The sequence below is a fragment of the Erpetoichthys calabaricus genome, chromosome 15 (genome assembly GCF_900747795.2).
Source record: "Erpetoichthys calabaricus chromosome 15, fErpCal1.3, whole genome shotgun sequence".
Classification (NCBI taxonomy): Eukaryota; Metazoa; Chordata; class Cladistia; order Polypteriformes; family Polypteridae; genus Erpetoichthys; species Erpetoichthys calabaricus.
Window position 1 is genome coordinate 98,174,857 of NC_041408.2, and position 22,172 is coordinate 98,197,028.

A 22,172-nucleotide genomic window follows, 5' to 3' on the forward strand; every position below is an offset into this window, starting at 1 on the left:
TACATGGTAATAGACTTTAGTTCTTTGGCTACTGTATGCTGTGTTATGGAGTGAACCTGTCAGAAACAGTCAAAAAATGTAATGCTTTTTTTTCCTAATTCACTTTCACTTTACTTAATATTACAAATTTCATCTAGTATTGACTTTTGAAATGTTGAAAGAGCAAACTGACAGCTCCCAAGGGACAGTAGCCCTTCTAGAAATTGAAGCTCTAACTGTACTTTTCAATTTTTTTGCAAATGTTTGCAAATCAGGTATAAAATGTTATTGTCGTGTCAGAGTGCTGCCAAAATCAAAGGTGCTTTGGTGTCCTTGAGTGTTTAGAAAGGCGCCTACAAATAAATAAAATGTATTATTATTATTATTATTGTGATGGCACAGGACACAGCCTCAGAGCATTAGGAAAATCTTATCTGCTGCCCATGTACATGATAATTATTTATTTCAGCCTTCTTTAACCTGTACAGTTTTGACAGGTATCTTGACATTAGGAAATCTCCATATTGATAATGTATTTGATTCCTTTGAACTATTATGCTCTAAATGTAATATTCCAGAGATACACTTTTCGTTCTATATACAAATTTGAAACTGCTTCAAAAGTAACCTACCCTCCTTCCCTCATCTTTGTAAGCATATCTGTCCCTGTGGTGATACTGGCTAGTTTTAATAAAGATTGAGACAGCAAATCCAGAGTATATCAACAGATTTCAACAAATTTAGCCCTTGGTGATCCAAAGATGGAAAGAGACCTTTCAAGTACAGTAATCATTTACAAAATATATTATGGTTCAATATAAGCTAAGCATGGAATATTTAAGCTACAAAATATTTCATCAGTTGCATATACTGTAAAGTGTACCCATGGAAAGGTCCAACCTGTGACTAATGTCACAATCATCAACATCATTATGTAAAATGTTTTTTTGAATGATCTAAACTCAAACCCTTTTGAGCAAAATCTTTTGTATGTTTCTCAAATAGCTTCAGATCTAAAGTTAATGTAGACATTTTCATAATGGCATTTGGAACAACACCAGATGAGATAATACTGTGCTGTGAAAAATGAGTTGTAATATTCTATACTATAGTCATTCGCAAAACAGAAGAATACTTAACCACCCTGTATAACTCAGCGGGATAGAATGTTCTGTATTTTCTCAAAATCTGAAAACATATTGGTAATTGTAAAGTAAGCGCTCTGGAATTGCACTGAAACTCTATTTTTTCTTGCTGTTTTATTTCATATGGAGAACCACTTTAGATGGTGCTGCCTTGTCATGTAGTTCTTGGAGTTGAATGGCGTTCAGTGCTATCTTCTGTTTAATAGATTGCCTTGAGAATATTTAAACATATTTACTTTGATTATGTTTTGTTGTTGTCTTTTATACTGAAAAACAAACAATTTAAAAGCAGTATAAATGGAAAGAATACAATGTCTATTTATTTGGTAAATAGATAGAATTATTTAATGCAGCACAGCAGCTGTCCTTTGTGTTATTTTTATCAAGACAGTGTTGTGTTGGACATTGGATCTAAATAAATATAGGGTGTCCCACTCGGGAGTACAACTTTAAAAATGCGAATTACTCTGCAACACGTGCATGTATCATCATGCAACAAGGTTCAAAATATTCCTTATTTAATGAAGAATTGATTCTGTGTCATAAAGAGGCGGGCACTATAGCGGGCGCCGCTACGGGGCAACAGGACGAGGCAACATGCCATACCTCTCATGCCAGTATGGAAGAGATCCGATCGTTTTTTGGAGACAGGGTGATCTCGAAAGGTTTGTGGCCACCTCGATCGCCCGATTTAACTCCCCCAGATTTTTTTCTATGGGGATATTTAGAGGGCAAGGATTATGCAAGCAAACCCAGGACCATCGAACAACTGAAAGCAAACATCGAGTGTGAAATTTTTTCCATCGACAGTGACATGTTGCAGAGGACATTCTCAAATATGGAGCGTCGTGTTTCCTTGTGCGCGGACGTTGGGGGAGGACATTTTCAGCACCTTTTGTAATGTGGACTTGTTTTCCACTAAATACAGGTATGTTCAGTTCTTACAGCTCGCCTTTACGTTCACACGTTCGCGAGTAATTCGCATTTTTAAAGTTGTACTCCCGAGTGCGACACCCTGTAGCATGACATTACATCATCTTTTTCCTCTTCATCATTCCACTTTCATGTGGAGTCGATGTGCTTGACCAACCTTCTTCATACAGCTCAGTCCTGCAGTCTCCTCCCCAGTCAGTCCCTTTTCCTTCGGCTCTTCTTTTACTTTATCCATCCACCTCTGCTTTGGCCTTCCTAGCTTTCCCTTCCTCTGTACTTCCATTCCCATCACTCTTTAGCTCACATATTCATTGTCTTTCCTCATCACATGTCCATACCATTTCACTTTTCTTTCTTGTACTTCTTAGATATCTCTAGCAATTTTGTTATACCTCAGATTGTCTCCTTTTCTTATTCTTGTTCCACACTGCACTCTATGGGTTATCTCCACATCCAGTTTTCTATCTTGGGCTAATACTGATCCATCCATCCATCCATCCATCCATTGTCTCCCACTTATCCGAGGTCGGGTCGCGGGGGCAGCAGCTTGAGCAGAGATGCCCAGACTTCCCTCTCCCCGGCCACTTCTTCTAGCTCTTCCGGGAGAATCCCAAGGCGTTCCCAGGCCAGTCGAGAGACATAGTCCCTCCAGCGTGTCCTGGGTCTTCCCCGGGGCCTCCTCCCGGTTGGACGTGCCCGGAACACCTCACCAGGGAGGCGTCCAGGAGGCATCCTGATCAGATGCCCGAGCCACCTCATCTGACTCCTCTCGATGCGGAGGAGCAGCGGCTCTACTCTGAGCCCCTCCCGGATGACTGAGCTTCTCACCCTATCTTTAAGGGAAAGCCCAGACACCCTGCGGAGGAAACTCATTTCAGCCGCTTGTATTCGCGATCTCGTTCTTTCGGTCACTACCCATAGCTCATGACCATAGGAGAGGGTAGGAACATAGATCGACTGGTAAATTGAGAGCTTCGCCTTGCGGCTCAGCTCCTTTTTCACCACGACAGACCGATGCAATGCCCGCATTACTGCGGATGCCGCACCGATCCGCCTGTCGATCTCACGCTCCATTCTTCCCTCACTCGTGAACAAGACCCCGAGATACTTGATCTCCTCCACTTGGGGCAGGATCTCGCTACCAACCCTGAGAGGGCACTCCACCCTTTTCCGGCTGAGGACCATGGTCTCGGATTTGGAGGTGCTGATTCTCATCCCAGCCGTTTCACACTCGGCTGCGAACCGATCCAGAGAGAGCTGAAGATCACGGCCTGATGAAGCAAACAGGACAACATCATCTGCAAAAAGCAGTGACCCAATCCTGAGCCCACCAAACTGGACCCCCTCAACACCCTGGCTGCGCCTAGAAATTCTGTCCATAAAAGATATGAACAGAATCGGTGACAAAGGGCAGCCCTGGCGGAGTCCAACTCTCACTGGAAACGGGTTCGACTTACTGCCGGCAATGCGGACCAAGCTCTGGCACCGATCGTACAGGGACTGAACAGCCCTTATCAGGGGGGCCGGTACCCCATACTCTCGGAGTACCCCCCACAGGATTCCCCGAGGGACACGGTCGAATGCCTTTTCTAAGTCCACAAAACACATGTAGACTGGTTGGGCAAACTCCCATGCACCCTCCAGGACCTTGCTAAGGGTATAGAGCTGGTCCACTGTTCCGCGACCAGGACGAAAACCACACTGTTCCTCCTGAATCCGAGGCTCGACTATCCGACAGACCCTCCTCTCCAGGACCCCTGAATAGACTTTTCCAGGGAGGCTGAGGAGTGTGATCCCTCTGTAGTTGGAACACACCCTCCGATCCCCCTTCTTAAAGAGGGGGACCACCACCCCGGTCTGCCAATCCAGAGGCACTGTCCCTGATGTCCATGCGATGTTGCAGAGGCGTGTCAGCCAAGACAGTCCTACAACATCCAGAGCCTTGAGGAACTCCGGGCGTATCTCATCCACCCCCGGGGCCCTACCACCAAGGAGTTTTTTGACCACCTCGGTGACCTCAGTCCCAGAGATGGGGGAGCCCACCTCTGAGTCCCCAGGCTCTGCTTCATCATTGGAAGGCATGTTAATGGGATTGAGGAGGTCTTCGAAGTATTCCCCCCACCGACCCACAACATCCCGAGTCGAGGTCAGCAGCGCACCATCCCCACCATATACAGTGTTGACACTGCACTGCTTCCCCTTCCTGAGACGCCGGATGGTGGACCAGAATCTCCTCGAAGCCGTCCGAAAGTCGTTCTCCATGGCCTCCCCAAACTTCTCCCACGCCCGAGTTTTTGCCTCAGCACCGACCACCTTACGGCCACAGCTCCGGTCAGCCGCCTCAACAATAGAGGCACGGAACATGGCCCATTCGGACTCAATGTCCCCCACCTCCCTCGGGACATGGTCGAAGTTCTGCCGGAGGTGGGAGTTGAAGCTACTTCTGACAGGGGGCTCTGCCAGACGTTCCCAGCAGACCCTCACAACACGTTTGGGCCTACCACGCCTGACCGGCATTCTCCCCCACCATCGAAGCCAACTCACCACCAGGTGGTGATCAGTTGACAGCTCCGCCCCTCTCTTCACCCGAGTGTCCAAGACATGTGGCCGCAAGTCCGACGACACGACCACAAAGTCGATCATCGAACTGAGGCCTAGGGTGTCCTGGTGCCAAGTGCACATATGAACACCCCTATGCTTGAACATGGTGTTCGTTATGGACAATCCGTGACGAGCACAGAAGTCCAATAACAAAACACCGCTCGGGTTCAGATCAGGGGGGCCATTCCTCCCAATCACGCCCTTCCAGGTCTCACTGTCATTGCCCACGTGAGCATTGAAGTCTCCCAGCAGAATGAGGGAGTCCCCAGAAGGTATGCCCTCTAGCACCCCCTCCAGGGACTCCAAAAAGGGTGGGTACTCCGAACTGCTGTTCGGTGCATACGCACAAACAACAGTTAGGACCCGTCCCCCCACCCGAAGGCGAAGGGAGGCTACCCTCTCGTCCACCGGGGTAAACCCCAATGTACAGGCTCCAAGTTGGGGGGCAATAAGTATACCCACACCTGCTCGGCGCCTCTCACCGGGGGCAACTCCAGAGTGGTAGAGAGTCCAGCCCCTCTCAAGGAGATTGGTTCCAGAGTCCAAGCTGTGCGTCGAGGTGAGTCCGACTATATCTAGCCGGAACCTCTCAACTTCGCGCACTAGCTCAGGCTCCTTCCCCTTCAGAGAGGTGACATTCCACGTCCCAAGAGCCAGTTTCTGTAGCCGAGGATCGGACCGCCAAGGTCCCCGCCTTCGGCCACCACCCAACTCACACTGCACCCGACCTCCTTGGCCCCTCCCATAGGTGGTGAGCCCATGGGAAGTAATACTGATCCTAGATTTTTAAATGTATCCACTCTTTTCTTTTCTATAACCTGCCTAATCCATTTCAGGGTCTCTGGGGTGGGAGTCTATCCAAGTAGTAGTAAGTGCAAGTCTGGAAAGAGCTATGGACAGGGAACATAGCAATTCCAGAGCAAGGCTGGACCTGAATACAAAAAGTATAAATGCAATTTTCAAATATTACTCTATACATACAATATGAACTGCTATAAGTTTTCTGTAACCAGCAACATGTCTTTGTATAATGCACTTGTGTGTGTGATTGGGGAGACTCGAATCTCCTGCTTTATTTGACATTCCAGATAGAAACACAGTTGTTAAAGGTACACCCAAACAAAAGAATTCTTTCTTAAATAGAAATGTACTTAATTAAAAATAATATTATACAACTTGGAAACAACTAAAATAAAAGTACATATACTGTAAAAGTAGTCTCTTCTATTATATTTAGGTAACTTTAAAAAACCCAGTTACTTTAGAAAACCCTGCAGATGAAGTCCGTGCCAAGTTTATCAACTGAAGTCTGAGAGACACATTTGACTGCTCTTGCGTCTTTAGTGTCTGTAATCTTGCTACAATTTACTTTTGTGTGGCAGCACCGAGAGAAAAAACAAACAGATTGCTTTTTTCTTCAGTGCATTGATTTTCAGGGTTTGTATTTTTTCATTCTGGGTTGGCATTCATTTTTAAAACATAAGATTCCTCATACTTTATGTAGTGTTACAGTTTATGTCATCCTATTTCATTCTCAGTTTATTTCACTTGGAAAATAAATTAACTTTTTCAAAATAGGAAATACAGCTAAAATGAAAGCATTTGCTCACTGTTCAGAAAATAAAGAAGTTTATTCATTCATTCATTCTTTTAACATTCCTTTATTTCAGACTAAAATGGACTTGTGCAGTTCTTTATTTACAGACTGTTCAACTTGTATTTCTAGCCTGAAGATGTACTACTTTAGTCTTAAGTACCCATATTATAGCTGTTGATTATGCTGAGATCAATTTTTTGTGCTTGTTTTAGTCAATAAAATCTTGACAAGCTTTACCACCTTTTAGTGCCCATATGCCATTTTTGTTTTCTAGCTTTTCTTGTGTGGAGTTTTGTGCTACTACCATCTTACCCACTCTTCTGCATCCAGACATGAAGTTAGACATAAAAGTGGCAGTGAGGTTAGGCATCGATGGATACTAACACAGCAACAGAACATTTAATTTACAGCTACAGACTTATGTAAATGCTATAAGAGATTTGAGAATGTCTGCTAAGTGATGGGTGCCACATGGCTTAAGTCAGCAGAACTGTATCTTTGCCTGTTCTAAAGTACTCAGATTTCACAGAGATTTCTTTTCTCTAAAAAATTTCTAATGGGAATTTTTTTTTTCCTCCTTCATTGTCAACTTGTCATATTCTTTGAAAACTACTGCGACCAGCAGTAGGGAACCAGAGCAAAGTAAACAGCAAAAAGGTGCATAATGGCACAAGAAAAAAGACACTGACCACAAAATCAGACCACAAAATCAGTCCACACAGAGTTCTCTGTACTGGTTCCTAGCTGTCAGATCTATCACAGGACCTTATTTAGTATCGACTCCTTGTCATGAATGAGATGCCACCTACCAGGCCTACCTCTTTTTATGTCATCCCAACTGGAAGGAGTGGGACCTGCACTGGGCATCACAGTCGGGGCTGGGTGTCTTCAGTGGGGATCTTCTTGGGGACTGTGGAGGAAAAAGAAGATACTGTTAACGAAAGTGCCCCCTCTTGTCATAACGTATTGCTTACGTCAGTCCAGCCTGCAAGATGATTCCCAGTCGCACATGCGTGATGCTCTGTAAGAATAAAGTGAAGTTGGAGTAAATATATAATAATGCAGAAGAAATATAATTGGTTCTCAGTTCAACAAATGAAAGCTGAACAATTAATTATAATCCATAAGTAGCAGTTACCAATGTAGTATACAATTGCTGTATTTTTAAAATAATCCCCTAAGCAAATTAAATAAGGAGCATTAACAGACAAAAGAAATTAAGGTGATCATTATACTAATTATCTAAATGATGAAAATCTAAATATCATGTTAGTATTAGAAAAGTACAATCCACATAGTTTCAAAAGCAAGCTAGTTACAAATATATGCACTTTTATATTTCATTTTTACTCACTAAAAGAGAATACATAGTACACACTTTCTCATTGCAGTAAAATATCCTAATGTTATAATAAAACACTGTTCATGTAAAACACGGCTTTTTTAGGCAGTAAATTTGTTAATGTTGTTGTCTCACAGGTGCAAAGTCCTCGGTTCTTTGGATGAGGCTCTTCCAAATTATTGTTGGCTCTTATCTGGCCACCTGCAATTACCACCGTGCAAGTGTCTGGACTTGAATGGATAATGTTGTGTCCCATTCCATGACATTATTTTACTTATGTAAAGGGTTTCATATATAAAACTGCTTCAAAAGTACAAATGTCTCAATCTTCCTCTTCTTCCTTAGTCATTCCAATTTTCATATGAGGTTCCAGTTTTGACTAGAATTCTCCACACTATGCTTTCTTCTTGCTTGTTCCCATTTAATCCATTTTCCTCACATTTTTACTTACACAATCCACTCACCTCTGCTTTTGTCTATTCATTCTTCTCTTTCCCTCAACATTCCTTTTTCTCTCCATACCTTCTGCCGCAGCACTTTGTCATATGCTTTATCTCATCTGTAGTACTGTGTGCAGTTTTAGTCTCCAGGCTACAAAAAGCACATAGCAGCACTAGGAAGAGTCCAGAGAAGATCGACTAGGCTAATTCCAGGCCTACAGGTGAACAATTATGAGAAAATATAAAAACAGCTTCGCTTTCTCAATTTAAGCAAAAGGAGATTAAGAGAAGGCATGACTGAAGTGTTCAAAATTATGAAGGGTATTAGTACAGTGGATCAAGACTGCTAGTTTAAAATGAGTTCATCAAGAACATGGGAGACATAGTTGGAAATTTGATAAGGGTAAATTTCGCACAAACATTAGGAAGTTTTCTTTCACACACAGAACCACAGACATTTGGAATAAGCTACTAAGTAATGTGGTAGACAGTAGGACTTCAGGGACTTTCAAAACTAGACTTGACACTCTCAGCCTCTCCTTTATATTTCAGGCTTGCTTCATAAGCTACACTTGTCTCTGGACGCAGTAGTCCATGTTCGCTTTCAGCATGTCGCTTATACGGTATGCACTAGTATTTTTCAATTCTTGATGTCTAAATTATTTATTGAAATATATTTGTGAGAGGAATTGCCTTGCGCTAAATCCACAGCCCATCCTTCTATATAAAGTGAATTCAGAAAAAATTCAGACGCCTTCATTTTCTGTACACTTTATTGTGTGGTAGATTTAATTTTCAATGGATACCACAGTCCAAAGACATGCAGGTTAGGTGGATTGGTGATTCTAAATTGGCCCTAGTGTGTGCTTGGTGTGTGGGTGTGTTTGTGTGTGTCCTGCAGTGGGTTGGCACCCTGCTCAGGATTGGTTCCTGCCTTGTGCCCTGTGTTGGCTGGGATTGGCTCCAGCAGACCCCCGTGACCCTGTAGTTAGGATTCAGCGGGTTGGAAAATGGATGGATGGACATTTTCCATTATTGCCCATTAATCTACTCTCAATAGCTCATAATGACAAAGTGAAAGCATGTTTTGAGAAAAGTTTGCAAATTAAAAAAAAAATCAAAATCTGACATCTTTCATTCATATAAGTATTCAGACCCATAATTCAGTACTTTGTACAGCCCCTTAGGCACGAATTACAGATTTGTGTTTTCTTGGGTAAGTCTCAACAAGCTTTGCTCACCTGGACTTGGACAGTTTATCCCATTCTTCCTGACAAATCCTCTCAAGCTCCATTAGATTGCATAGGAAGCATAGGTAAACTATCTTCTTCAGGTTTCACCACAGATGTTCTAAGGGGTTTAAAGTCAGAGGTATGTCCCAATGCCACACCACCATTGTCTTGCTTGTATGCTATATGTCATCCTTTGCTCAATTCTGGCCAGTTTCCCTGAACCGGCTGCTGAAAAACACCCCCATATCATGATGCTGCCACCACCATACTTCACTGTAGGGATGGTATTATGCAGGTGATGAACAGTGCCTCATTTTCATCAGCCATAATGGATGGAGTTCTGTCCAAAGAGCAATCTTTTTTCTCATCTGACTAGAGAATCTTTTAACTTGTATTATCAGAGTCCTTTAAGCTGTCATATGCCTTTTACTCAAGAATGGCTTCCGTCTAGCCAATCTACCATAAACACTTGAATGATGCAGTGCTACTGAGATGGTCATCCTTCCATCAGGTTCTCCCATGTCAACAGAAAACTTCCGAATCTCTTTTAGAGTGACCATTGGGTTTTTGGTCATCTCAATGACCAAGGCCCTTCCTTCCTGGTTACTCAGTTCGGCCAACTCTAGGAAGAGTGCAGGTGGTTCCAAACTTCCTCCATTTCAGAATTATTCAGGCCATGTGCTCTTGGGAACACTTCAAAGCTTCAAAGAAATAGTTTAATACACTTTCCCTGATCTATACCTCACCATAATTTGATCACAGAAGTCTACAGAGAGTTCCTTGGAGTTCATTGCTTGGTTTTTGTCCTGACATGCAGCGTGAATTTTGGGACCTCATATAGGCAGGTGGTAAATATTGTGACGCATGCAATCAGCTGCATTTTCCAGTGCTATGTGTTGGACACTGTTCTTGCTATCTCCTCTTGTTTGCTAGAGAGTTGATGCCATGGGGGCTGTTCTGTATGTGCTCCAGCTCTTGTTGAGGCAAGTCGCATACTGTATACCTGACAGTTACTTTATACTGCTGAGTTCCACACATGAATGATCTATATTCACATACTGTACTTATATTGAGGGTGTCAGAGGACTGCCATCACTGCAGCATGTATAAGACACGCAGCCTAAACTTGAAAGCAATTCATCATTTGTAGGCAAACTCATCCACACACCAATTCATAGACTCACTCTTGCAGGAGGCAATTATGAACATACAATATATTCAAACTGCTTGTGTTTAAACTGGAAGATAACAGAGTAAATATGAGGAGAAAACAAACATTCCACACAGATGGCATCCAGGCCCAAATCTGAATCCTTGATTCAGTACAGCTGTATACTGTGTCGATATAGCGCTTGTTTCAATTCACATGTCCTCTTTTTTGCATCTCTGCAAACATTATCCTTGGTTGCTTGTTTTTTTGTGTGCTTTTTTAGGTTACTTAATTAATGCCTAAAAAATAACGATGAAAATGTCCTTCAGCAGAATGGTTACTTAAAATTGCTTTAATAAGCGTAATTTTGGAGAGGAAACAGCTGCTGTAACTAAAGGTAGCTTAAATAATGTAGATTGCCTGTGGCTGGCACACATACAGGAAACATAATGGGTTAAACTATTTTAATTCTCATTCCATCAAAAGAATAACTGTCTTTTTTTTCATTGCAAATTGTAGTGCTTTAGCATGAATATAATTAGCCGTCATGCTTCAGTGATATTTATTCAATTCAAATAAGCTTTGTTAAGTATTTATTATGTTAAGTTGCCAGATTGGTAAAATCAACCAGCTTCAGAAAAAAAAACCAAATATAAAGCACTTCTTTCTATACAGCACAAATTTCTAAGCATTGCTTTTTTTAAAAAGATAAGTTGTTCAATTATTCTTTTAATTTTCAGTAGACACATGGTGAACATTGAACAGTGATCAATAAAAGAAATAAAATTTAGCAATATGGCTAAAGCACAAACAAATACTTTGAGAGGATAGTACCCTATAAAAGTAAAATAATGTAACACACTATAAAATCTGTAGTAATCTTGCATTACATGATAATTCCTGCTAAGCAGCACAAAGTGTGAATTCCCCCCATTTTGGTCAGCTTTCAGAGCCGCACAAGGCCGTTTCTGCTAAAATAACAAGACTTGACACCGATGAAGAAAGCCAGCTGCTCCTTCTCCAGCTGCACTCCAAAAAGACATTAACTTGAATGAACCATTTTACAGCAATTCTGTTAGCCAACATTTGTTCAGCTTACTTTCTGAATATCATGTGAAGTGCAGAAGTGTTAATCAGAGATGAGCTGTCATATACCTGCAGGCTCAAAGGCACCTACAAGGGCATTTAACTTAAGCATGTAACTGCATGCTGAACTCTTGCTAAGTCTGATTTAGACACTCATGCATCTATGAGCAGGCATGGACCTGCAAATGGACATAGACCTTGATCCAGTCAGCAGAGGCTGCAAATTCCTATAAAGAAGAGGTGAATGTATCTCTTCCCATTCTTTGCAGCCAAATACTTCTCCCTTTCTCTTTAGCATTTTATTCAGATAGGACGTAATAAATATCCTATTGAAAAGATTTTGATAATGAGAATAAAGTAGCCATTTTTTTGTATTATTTTATTGATTTTATTGTAATCACACAACATTCCATGCAAATAGATCAATTTTAACAAAGATAGGATCAAAACCAAATCAACCCCCACCCCTGAGAAAGATAGCATGGCCAGCAGAGTAAAACTTAAAGCTAGTGAAAAGAAGTAAATAGATGAATTAATAAAGATAAATGGAGAAGAAAAAGAAATGGGGAGAAAGTAGTCATTTATTACTGGAAAAAAAATACTTTGCTATCAGCTATTTTTGTTACACAATGATTTTCAGTCCATGTGGCTTGCATGTTCAACAGCTCTGGCTGTACAAAAGGTAAAAAAAATTCCACACAGAGCAGACAGGCAGCATACTTAAATAGCCAGTAAAGCATTATTACCTTAACTAGCCAACGCTCGCCTTAACATATGCCGGTGTAAGAATAGGAACGGAAAACGGTGAGAAAGGAATTCAGAAATCAAGAAGAAATAAATACTTCTTGAAAGACGCAGTGTGCATGTAGAATTTCCGGCCAAGCAGGATTACATGTGAAAGTGATAAATAAATCAGGCTTTCCGAATTTACGTACTATCGCCATGGCATCCTGATAGTTTGGTTGCATGTATCTTGGACTTCCTGGAAATGTGGACGGTAATATGATCATTTTGCCTACACATACGTTGGTATTTTCAGCGTTTGCTTGCAGTGCGTCTGATAGTTCCACGCGCAGATCTTGTAGATGTCATCTGAGATAGTTGAGACACGCGCCCTCTGTTTTAACATACACATCTACGACATACTGTTGGAATAGTTTGCTGCTGGAGTGCAAAATACTATATTCCTCATTGCTAATCTGTATGTGTAAAATTGGCATTGAGTAAGCCTTATTCGCTTGGCACTTCTTTTATCGGTAACATGTTGTAAATCTTTGTGCCAGCCAATGTCTCCATAAGGGAATAAAAGTGGGTAAACCATAAGATCGCAATTCATAGTTTAATATGAATTGGAAATCTGTTTACAGTAGTTGCCTATAGGATAGATGCAAATGTCCCTTTCGGCAGGCGTTTCGCCATCTTCTCTGACGAAAATCGTTGCAATGTCGGGGCATTGTATTGTCGTAAATCCTTCCCAGGGTTTTCCATGAAAACCATTCGTACTGATGCTGTTGGATTGGACTGAGCAATTTCATGCATGTGTTTGTATGATTTAGCGAAGGGGTTGATGGTTCTGAGCATGGAATCTAGCTGGAGAAGTACATTTTCGCTGCATGCAGAGTTTGCTTTATTTTGTAAGCGTACTTAAGTAGCTTCGGCTGTGTCAAAAACATACAACTGTCCATATCCTGGAGAGATAAAAGTGTTAGCGTATAGTGGAGAGATTTGGTGATAAATTTGCCTGTGTATTTTAAAACAGTATGGTCCGTGGCCAGGAGGTTGAGTTATCTGTGCACCCATGGAAGCAAACGCTAGAGAAGAGTTGTATGCTCAAATGTGTTCATGATAATTTTTAGCTTCCGATGTTTGCTGTGTAAGAAGCTGTTGTAAAGACACAGGTGTCTCCCGCAAAGGTGGTAAAGCTACTTTACCATTGTGGCAGCACCTTGAGTACTTGTTGGATGTATTACGCTCAGCAGGCCAGTATAGTGCATGACATGGAAGACGACGAATAGGAATCGAGAAATGCTGTGTCGGCTGCGTGTTGGCGGGACCGGTTTTGAAGTGGAAGCAGGACGAACCAGAAGAGAAATATATACAGTATATAAGAGATGATACTATTACATTAATTAAGTTTGTGTTTCAGAAGTGAGTACACTGCACCTTTATGTCTGGATCTTTGATATCTTCAATTTTCAGTTCCAGTTCTTGATCTGTGCATATCATAGCTGGCCAAGTAAGACTGCCCTGCATTATTATATTGCTGATGAAGATTTGTTTTTTTTTTATAATCAGTTTTAGCTTTGATAAACTGTGTTCTTGCTGTGTCACCTTTGTGATTTTGGAGTGCATACTGTCATGCTCGTGCACATGGAAGGCAGCTAAAAGGCTCAAAAGACAGTAATTCCTCGCCAATCCAGGGGATGGCAGCAGCGCACTAAACATTGTTGTTTTTCATTGACAGACTGAAACTCCGCTTGGGTCAGATGATGCCAAAGACGTCACTTCCGGTCACAGGCCCAAGAACGCCACTTCCAGTTCCGGCCACATCATTTCCTATTCCTGGCCCCGAGGACGTCACTTCCGGTTCCTGTCTGATGACATCATTTCCCGTTCCTCACTATAAACCCACCACATTTGCCTATTTGCTTTTTTTCTTGTTCTGGACTGAGATGTGTATAATTGAACCAAAACTTTCGCTTTATTTGGCATTGAAATCCAAGTATACGGACAGCTGCCCCCAAACCTGTTTCTGTGTTGTGTGGAACTTATTACAATACTCTTAACAGTCTCCTATTTTGTATTCACAACCAGACAGATCTGTTTGTTTTAGCGTGCTGCACTTTGAAAGCAATTAACAATTTTCAACTATGTTGAAAAGTATTGCTACTATTAACATAAATTTTAGGGTAGGTGACCCGAGTTGGTTGTCTGTGCAAGGTTTCATATCACCCATTTCAAATTCTTTCTGAAAGTAGGATCTTCCGTCAACACCCTCACTTTCTTGGAAAGCTATTATTACTAGTATTTTATATTCACCTAAGAACCCTAATGTTCAAAACATTCAATTTAGGATTTTTCACAGCATGAAAGGGTTTTGGGTCTGTCCACTGATCTCTGTTGTCTCGCCTGCTAGGTGAGCATCCCAGGCACTTTTTTAAAAATGTTTTTTTGCTTTCTGGTTGTCTGTTGCTAAATTTCTCTCAATTATTTTTATATTAACATCTCTTTCCTTTCCCCAAATTTTTCTCTTACTAGACCCCTCTTCTATCACCAGCAGAGGTTGCTTTGTCTAGACATCTCTATCTTCTTGCCAGAAATCTTTTGCATCTTAGCAAGCCTCTTTCTTCCATCTTACTCTTTTAAAACACTCAGTGTCAGTGATGAATGGATCATCTGGTTCATATATTACAAAGTTGTGCAACTTCTGTGTAGCTAGGTGGCTTGTGGTTGCCATCGTTCTCTCTCCTACTTTCTACCCTCATTTTAACAAAATAGAGCCTGATACTGTATCTAGGTGGCATTTCCCTCCTAGGTTTTGCTCGAGCAGTTTTCTTCTTACCCTTTTAAAAGGTAATTATTGGAGAGAGTTTGGTAACATGATACATTTATCATCTATTTTCGAATACATTACGTAATAATTTAAAGTGATACATATGGGCAACCTTCCTCAAGAGCCACTCTAGGCAAACACCTAATTTGCCAGTATAATCGTCTGTCTCATCTGTCTTGCATGTCTACTTTTATGTTGAAATATATACAAGTATAAAGCAATAATACCACTTCAGTAACCCTCATGCTTGTTTAAAGAAGACGAGTACAGTTTATTGACAAGTGTGGTTCAGTTACCTTGATACAAGTCTAACAGCCAGGAAACCTTTATGGATAGTTTATTGCTTATTCATTGTACACTTTGACATCAAGTTAAAAAACACGTCCAGTTAGTGAAGAAATTTGAATGAAATCATTTTCTTTAAACTCAAGTTCATTTCAAAGACAGATCAAAGACTTGGGTAAAATGGAAAGAACAAGATCATTTATTTCTGATGTAATTAAACATAGAGCAATTAAGACTGTTACTATGTATGATGGATTAGATGTTGCAATCACAAGTAAAATTCTGAATTTTAATTCGTTTAACTATTTCAAATCCAGTACATCTGAGATATCTAGTGTACTGCATATGGGGACATATAGGATAGCTGACTCCAATACTATGAACAAATGAATAGATGAATGAGTTTCAGTTTTATTACAACACTACTGCCTATGAAAAATGTCAGGTCAGGTCAAGTTGGGGAGCATGCACTGGTACAGCATGTTGCCGAACTCACCACACAACGAAATAGCTCTGGATCATGTTTGGAAACTCCCTAGGCAGACATTCGGTCCAGTCCCACCAAGAAATGACCCTTTATCTGCCACAGCAAGGTATTATATGGGCATCCCTTTGGCCTGGTCCACCCACTCTGGTCCTCAACAATGAGGATCCTGTGAGCCAGATCACCCTTGGGAAATTGTGCCACTTGGCTGTAGTGCCGTAACTGAGGCTTCCTTACAATGCAGGTAATGCGCCTTATTTGGGACTCCGTGAGCAACCACTCATTCGACACAAAGTCAAACCAGCGGTACCCAAGGATTCTCCAAAAAGACACAGTACCGAAAAAATCCAGTCTTTGTCTCAGGTCATTGGATAGTGTTCATGTCTCACAACCATATAACAAAACAGGAAGCACCAGGAGTCTAAAGACTTGGACCTTCATCCTTTTGCAAAGATATTGGGAGCACCACACACCCCTATACTCTCCCAATCCGCCTACTGACTTCAATAGGAAGAGTCATCAGAGACATAAATGTTGCTGCTGAAGTAAGTAAACCTCTCAGCAAGGTCAACATTCTCTCCACAGACAGACACACTGTCAAGAGGTCATTAAAGGCCTGGATTTTTTTTTTCTTGGTTTTTATCAGGACACTCACAAGCTCAGACACTCAAACTCCTTGCTCAGTCTCTTGAGAGCCTGATCAGAGCCTCCATTGACTTTGTGAAGATCATAGCATTGTCAGCAAAGTCAAGATCAGTTAGTCATTCTTCACCAACAGATGCCCCACAGCCGCTGGACCACATGACGCTACTCAACACCCAGTCCATGCACGCACTGAACAGAGTAGGAGCAAGAACACACCCCTAATGAACCCCAGAATCAACTGGGGAAGACACAGAGGTTCTGCATCCACTCTGCAAAGCACTTACAGTACCAGTGTACAGGCTGGCCATGATATCCAGCAACCTTGGGGGGATCCCGCGAAGTTTCAGGATGTCCCACAGGGCAGTTCGATCAACTAAGTTAAATGCTTTATGAAAATTGACAAAGGCTGCAAAGAAACTCTGCCAATATTCACATTTGCACTCTTTGAGAGCAACTTAGTGCCAGGATGCGGTCGATGGTAGACTTCACAGGCATAAAACTAGACTTCTCCAGTCGCTGGTAGGTGAGCAAGTCATCACAGATCCTATTGAGGATGGCCCTAGCAAGATCTATTCCTGGCACCGAGAGCAGTGTTATCCCCTTGTAGTTGTCATAATCCAGGCGATCACCCTTCCCTTTTCAGATAGGGATGACAAGTCCCATTTTCCAATCAGTTGAGATGAAGCCCATCTCTCAAATGGAAGTAAAGATTGCTTGCAATGCCAGGAAGACAGTCTTAACCACCAGTATGAAGAAGTTCACTTTGGATACTACAACTCCCTGCACCCTTCCCTACACTCAGCTAATTTACCACCTGTGCAATCTCAGCGAGACTGGGTGGTTCACAGCTAATTGGAGGATCAGCCTCCAAAACCGTGGACCCAAAGATGTCCAACATCATAGCCGGAGGATCAGCTTTAAAAAGCTGCACAAAGCAGCCAGCTCAGCAGGTCATCCATAAGGACCCCGTCCTCTCCAAGGAACAGATTCGGATGTGCGTAATGCTTTGATTCCTATGTAAGCAGGATGTCGGTCACTAGGCCATAGATGGTGTGTCACTTGCTCACAGATTCCTCTAACAAACACCTCCTTATCTGCTATCAAAGCCCTTGCAGCCGTCCTTCTCAGTTCCCGGTACAGACCAGACTTGACGTGTCCTGTGAGATGTAACACCTCCTTTCTGGGAACACCGACAACACCAATACAACTCTCAGCAACCTTTAGGGTCTTGTCACAGAAGCTCTCCCACATCACATTAGGATCAGCAGTTGCACCCAAGTCTGCAAGTCCCTCACACAATTTGTGTGCAGACTCATTAGAAACAGCCTGATTTTGGAGTCTGTTCAGCCTCTGATGGTTCAGCCTCATTCTGCTAGTAGGAGGTAGCCTGCTGGACTTAAGCTGGATCTTCAGAATAGCAACAACAAGTCTGTGGTCAGAATTTATAAACTGGGCACATCTATAGCTCCTACAATTTTGTAGGAGCCTTCAGCATCTGCCCACGAGGATGTGATCAATCTCCTTCACATCACCACCAGTATTGGAGTACCAAGTCCAATGATGCGGCTCAGGGCACTCAGCCCCCGTCCTTTTGCAAAGTCAAGGAACATGGAACCATTTTCACCATGGTACCAAGACCCATGGTGACCAACACAATCCTCATAGTCAGCCTTGTCAGTGCCAGTGGTCGCATTGAAGTTACCAGTGACCAGAGGAGTGTCACCTTGTGGGCACCTATCAACCACCAAGCGAAGTTGTGAGTACAATGAATCCCTCACTGTGACATCACTCATTGCAGTCGGAGCATACAATAAGACAACAGACAAGTCACCCAGAGAGTGCCTTAATCTGAGTCTCATAATATACTTGTTGAAAGGAGCAACATCTGAAACCATCAGAAGGAGCCGATCTGCCTCAGCAACAACTACTCCCTGAGTATGACAGCCATCAGAATGACCAGACCAATTAAATGTGTACCCACCTACAGAGGTCTGGCCAGTCCTCATTTCACGTGCCTTTCCGGATGGGCCTCCTCAAATTGTGACCCAAGTGCTGCCGTGCAGGGGGTGACGACTCAGCACCACACCAGTTCCAATCCCCAACAGACCTGACCCCACTGGCTCTCTGACAGCCCTGGGATGAGGCTCCTGAAGGCTTTTCCCCATCCCCTTCATAATGGTAGCATTCCTATGAAGTGTCAATCCTACCATCATCCTGCCAGATTTACCTGCAAGTTTAAGGACTGCTTGCAGGGCCAGATGCAGTTTAATGTCATATCCAGGACGAAAGATGTATACAAAGTAAATTCTCATTAATTCTTTTTTGAATGTTTAAAGGATTGTATTGTCAATTACTTGACATTATATTATTAAATCATTCTCTGCTACCATGTGGGCTCACCAACAGCAATATGAAGGGTGAGAGCCAAGTGCAATACCAGTCAGGTAACATTCAAGAACAGAACAGATCTCAGGTGTAATTAACCTTGGGAATACTGTAAGAACTCATAATGGAGAATGAAAAATAACATTGAGATATAGTGAGATTCTCATATATCTTCAGCATTGCCTATGAAACTAGACTTCTCGTGGAAAAGTGGTCTCTTTCTCTCTTTCCCCTGTTCTGTAAACGTGACCTAACTATAAGTAAAAATTCGTAGGCCTAGCTACAGAAGAATGCAAGAGAAATCAAATGATTTGAGGTTTTATACAACTTTTGGTAATTAAATATTGTGCGCCACCATCTTATATAGGCAGAGAACAATGACTCAGTTTGTCACCTGTTTCTGGTTTCACATGGACAGCAACAGGAATAGAGATTGTAGAAGAATATGGCTGTGATTGTGAAAAATTGACACAAAATGGCATATCCAGAAGAACAAAAAATTAATAATATCTAGAAAAATCAGACAAAAGTAAATTTTTAAAAATCCAGAGAATAAAAAAGGGTTTGTTACAATTACAAGTTCGTATTTCAACAACTGGGAAAAACTGATTTCAGAAACTGGAAATGACAAAAAATTAGTATCAGAGGTTTATCAGCTCAATAGTTCTGGGAAATTTGAATACTTAAATAGACAATAACAAAAATACCTGAAGGGACATAACTGAGCAGAACAGTCTCCCTGATTTCATTCTATGTATTTGAATTATTTTTAGATTTCTGTTCAAACATGTTTTAACCACCGTTCTGTTCATACTTACACCTTTGTAGTTATATTACGTGATCCAAGCCTGTATGTTCTGCACATTCAGGTTAGGAGAAATGCTGAGTTGATGCACTTTGTTTGATCTAATTCAGATGGACAATGTGTCAGGAGGGCAGACCAAGAAGACATAAACAGGCAGTGAGGGTGTGCTAGGATGGAGTAGAGGATGTATCTGCTATGTATCCAATTGGGGTTTGGTGTACCATGCATAGATGAAAGGGAGTATATTTGGGGCCACACCTAGAGAAATGTTGGAAGTATTAATACTTTTAAAAGAATTCTGAGATATCCACCGTAGACACTGGAAAAGGTTAATGGGAATAGGATGGCCTTAGCATATAGCCAAAGCAAACATCAGCAGGAAAAGTGGAGAGAAAATGAAATATGATTCCTTGAATAAGTAAAGGGTTGTGGAAGTTGTAAACTGTCCCTATGCTATAAAGTCTCACCAGCCATCCATTTACTGAAACCATCTAGAGTCACAGGGAGCCACAGTCTTGTATGACAGCATCAAATTCGAGGTTCTGGTTTCTTGCAACTCATTGTATATAAATCTCCATTCAAATCACCCATATTTCAGTACATCCATCGTCTGAATCTGAATGTTGAGTGCAAGGTTGCATAATGTGTATAAACAAAAATAAATAAAATGAGTAAGAGTATTAAGAAGAGGAAACCTATTTACAGATGACAGACAGTCTGTCAAGAATAGAGAAAATTATTAATATTTGCTTCAGGGAGGTAATTAGTTCTTGTTTTACAGGACTGTTTGGTCAGCAAAAGCTTAGAGCCAGAGTAAATAAAAGCAATATATCAGAAGATAAGACGAAAAACAAGAAAAGGCCAGTTGATCCATTAAATTATGTTATTGACAGCTCAATTTGGGCTTTTCTGTATTTCCTCAACATTGTTCAAATACTGCATTTTGTAAAGGTCTCCACATTACCATCAGCTTTCACAAGTTAACATATATAAAGGATTATACAATAATTAAGCAAACATTGATTTTAACAGCAAATTTAAGGTTCTTTAAAAACCTAAATTATCCTATCACTAGTTCACTAAGTGCAGAATCTCAAGGTGAAAAATAAACTAAAGCAAAACATATGAAAGATGAATGCCTTTTACATTGAAGATAAAATATTAACCTTCTTTACTGAGGCTGAAATTTCTTCATGCTTCTTTTTTCCACCAAAGCCATCACATTCCAAGGACTATTACTTATTATTCACAAAAAAATTATATCACTGAATTGTTACATTTGTTCTGGAAATTTTTCAAAATCCTTCACCTGCTTAAAACCACACATCTTCGTAGTATGCTACATTTGCAAAGCACTGTTGATTTCAAAAGTAGATTTTATTTAATAATGATGTTACTTTTTTAGCTTTTTATTTTGTATTTGCATATTTACCTGACATTGTAAATGAGATTCCTAAATGAAAAGGACTTCTCTGCCTTACTGGTAAACATAGACAGAACTTTGTATACCATATGCTGCATATTGTAAACTAATGCAACTGTACTGACTTTGTCAGCCAAGTCTTGTTGAAAGTGTACAATTGTGATATACAAGTCTCAGATCCGTTTAGGATTCAGTGCACATATAAGTACTGCATTCAAGTTCAATGTCAAAACTTATCTCTCTACTTATTCTTCCTCTGTCATTTTTCCTTGGCGCTTCGTTGTGTGGAGCTACCTTGTGTGTGCACAAGGTCATTAGGTCACTTGTTAATTTCATATGGCCACATTTTCTGAATTTTAAGTCAGGGAGAAAACATCTTGCCAAGTGAGCACCGGAATGAATTTGTTTTTGTTAGAAAAATAAGGACATTAGGATTCAGTGAAGTTCAACACTAGAAACAATGTAACATCATACAGCCAAAGCTCCCAGACCAAAAAATGTAAATGTAGGTCATGCTCTACGATGCATGGGGGAATTGATTGTGCTTTCTGATCATTTTGTTTTGCTCTGTAATTCACCTGCTCTTTCTCTATATTTCACAAGACCTGAAGGGAACAATATACAGTATAAGCTCAAAAGTGGTTACCTGAACTCTTAATATTTTGCTTTTGTAGTGTGATAAATGACCAGAGGGTCACTTGAACAAGAACAGCACTGAAAGCATTATGGCTGTGTGTGATTGTAAATGGGCAAACAGTTATAGAAATACAGTATATAAAGGTTGTTGCGAAAGGTTAAGAATTGAAGTAATGAGGTCCACACATAGGGACATTTTTCAGAGGAAATTACTTACAGTACTTATTTAGTGCTTTACAATCAGGGTAATCAAAAAATTCTGTACCCACAGACCTGGAAAAGGACACATATAATAGGAACAAGTCAGCTACCAGTTGGGATTGGGATTTTTTGGCAAGACTTTTCAGTAGCCCTGGATGATATTTGCTCTCTGGGAAACAGCTAAGAAGAAGGTACAACTGGAAATGCTAAGCAGAGACAGTTCAACACTTGATAGTCATTTTCAGAAATA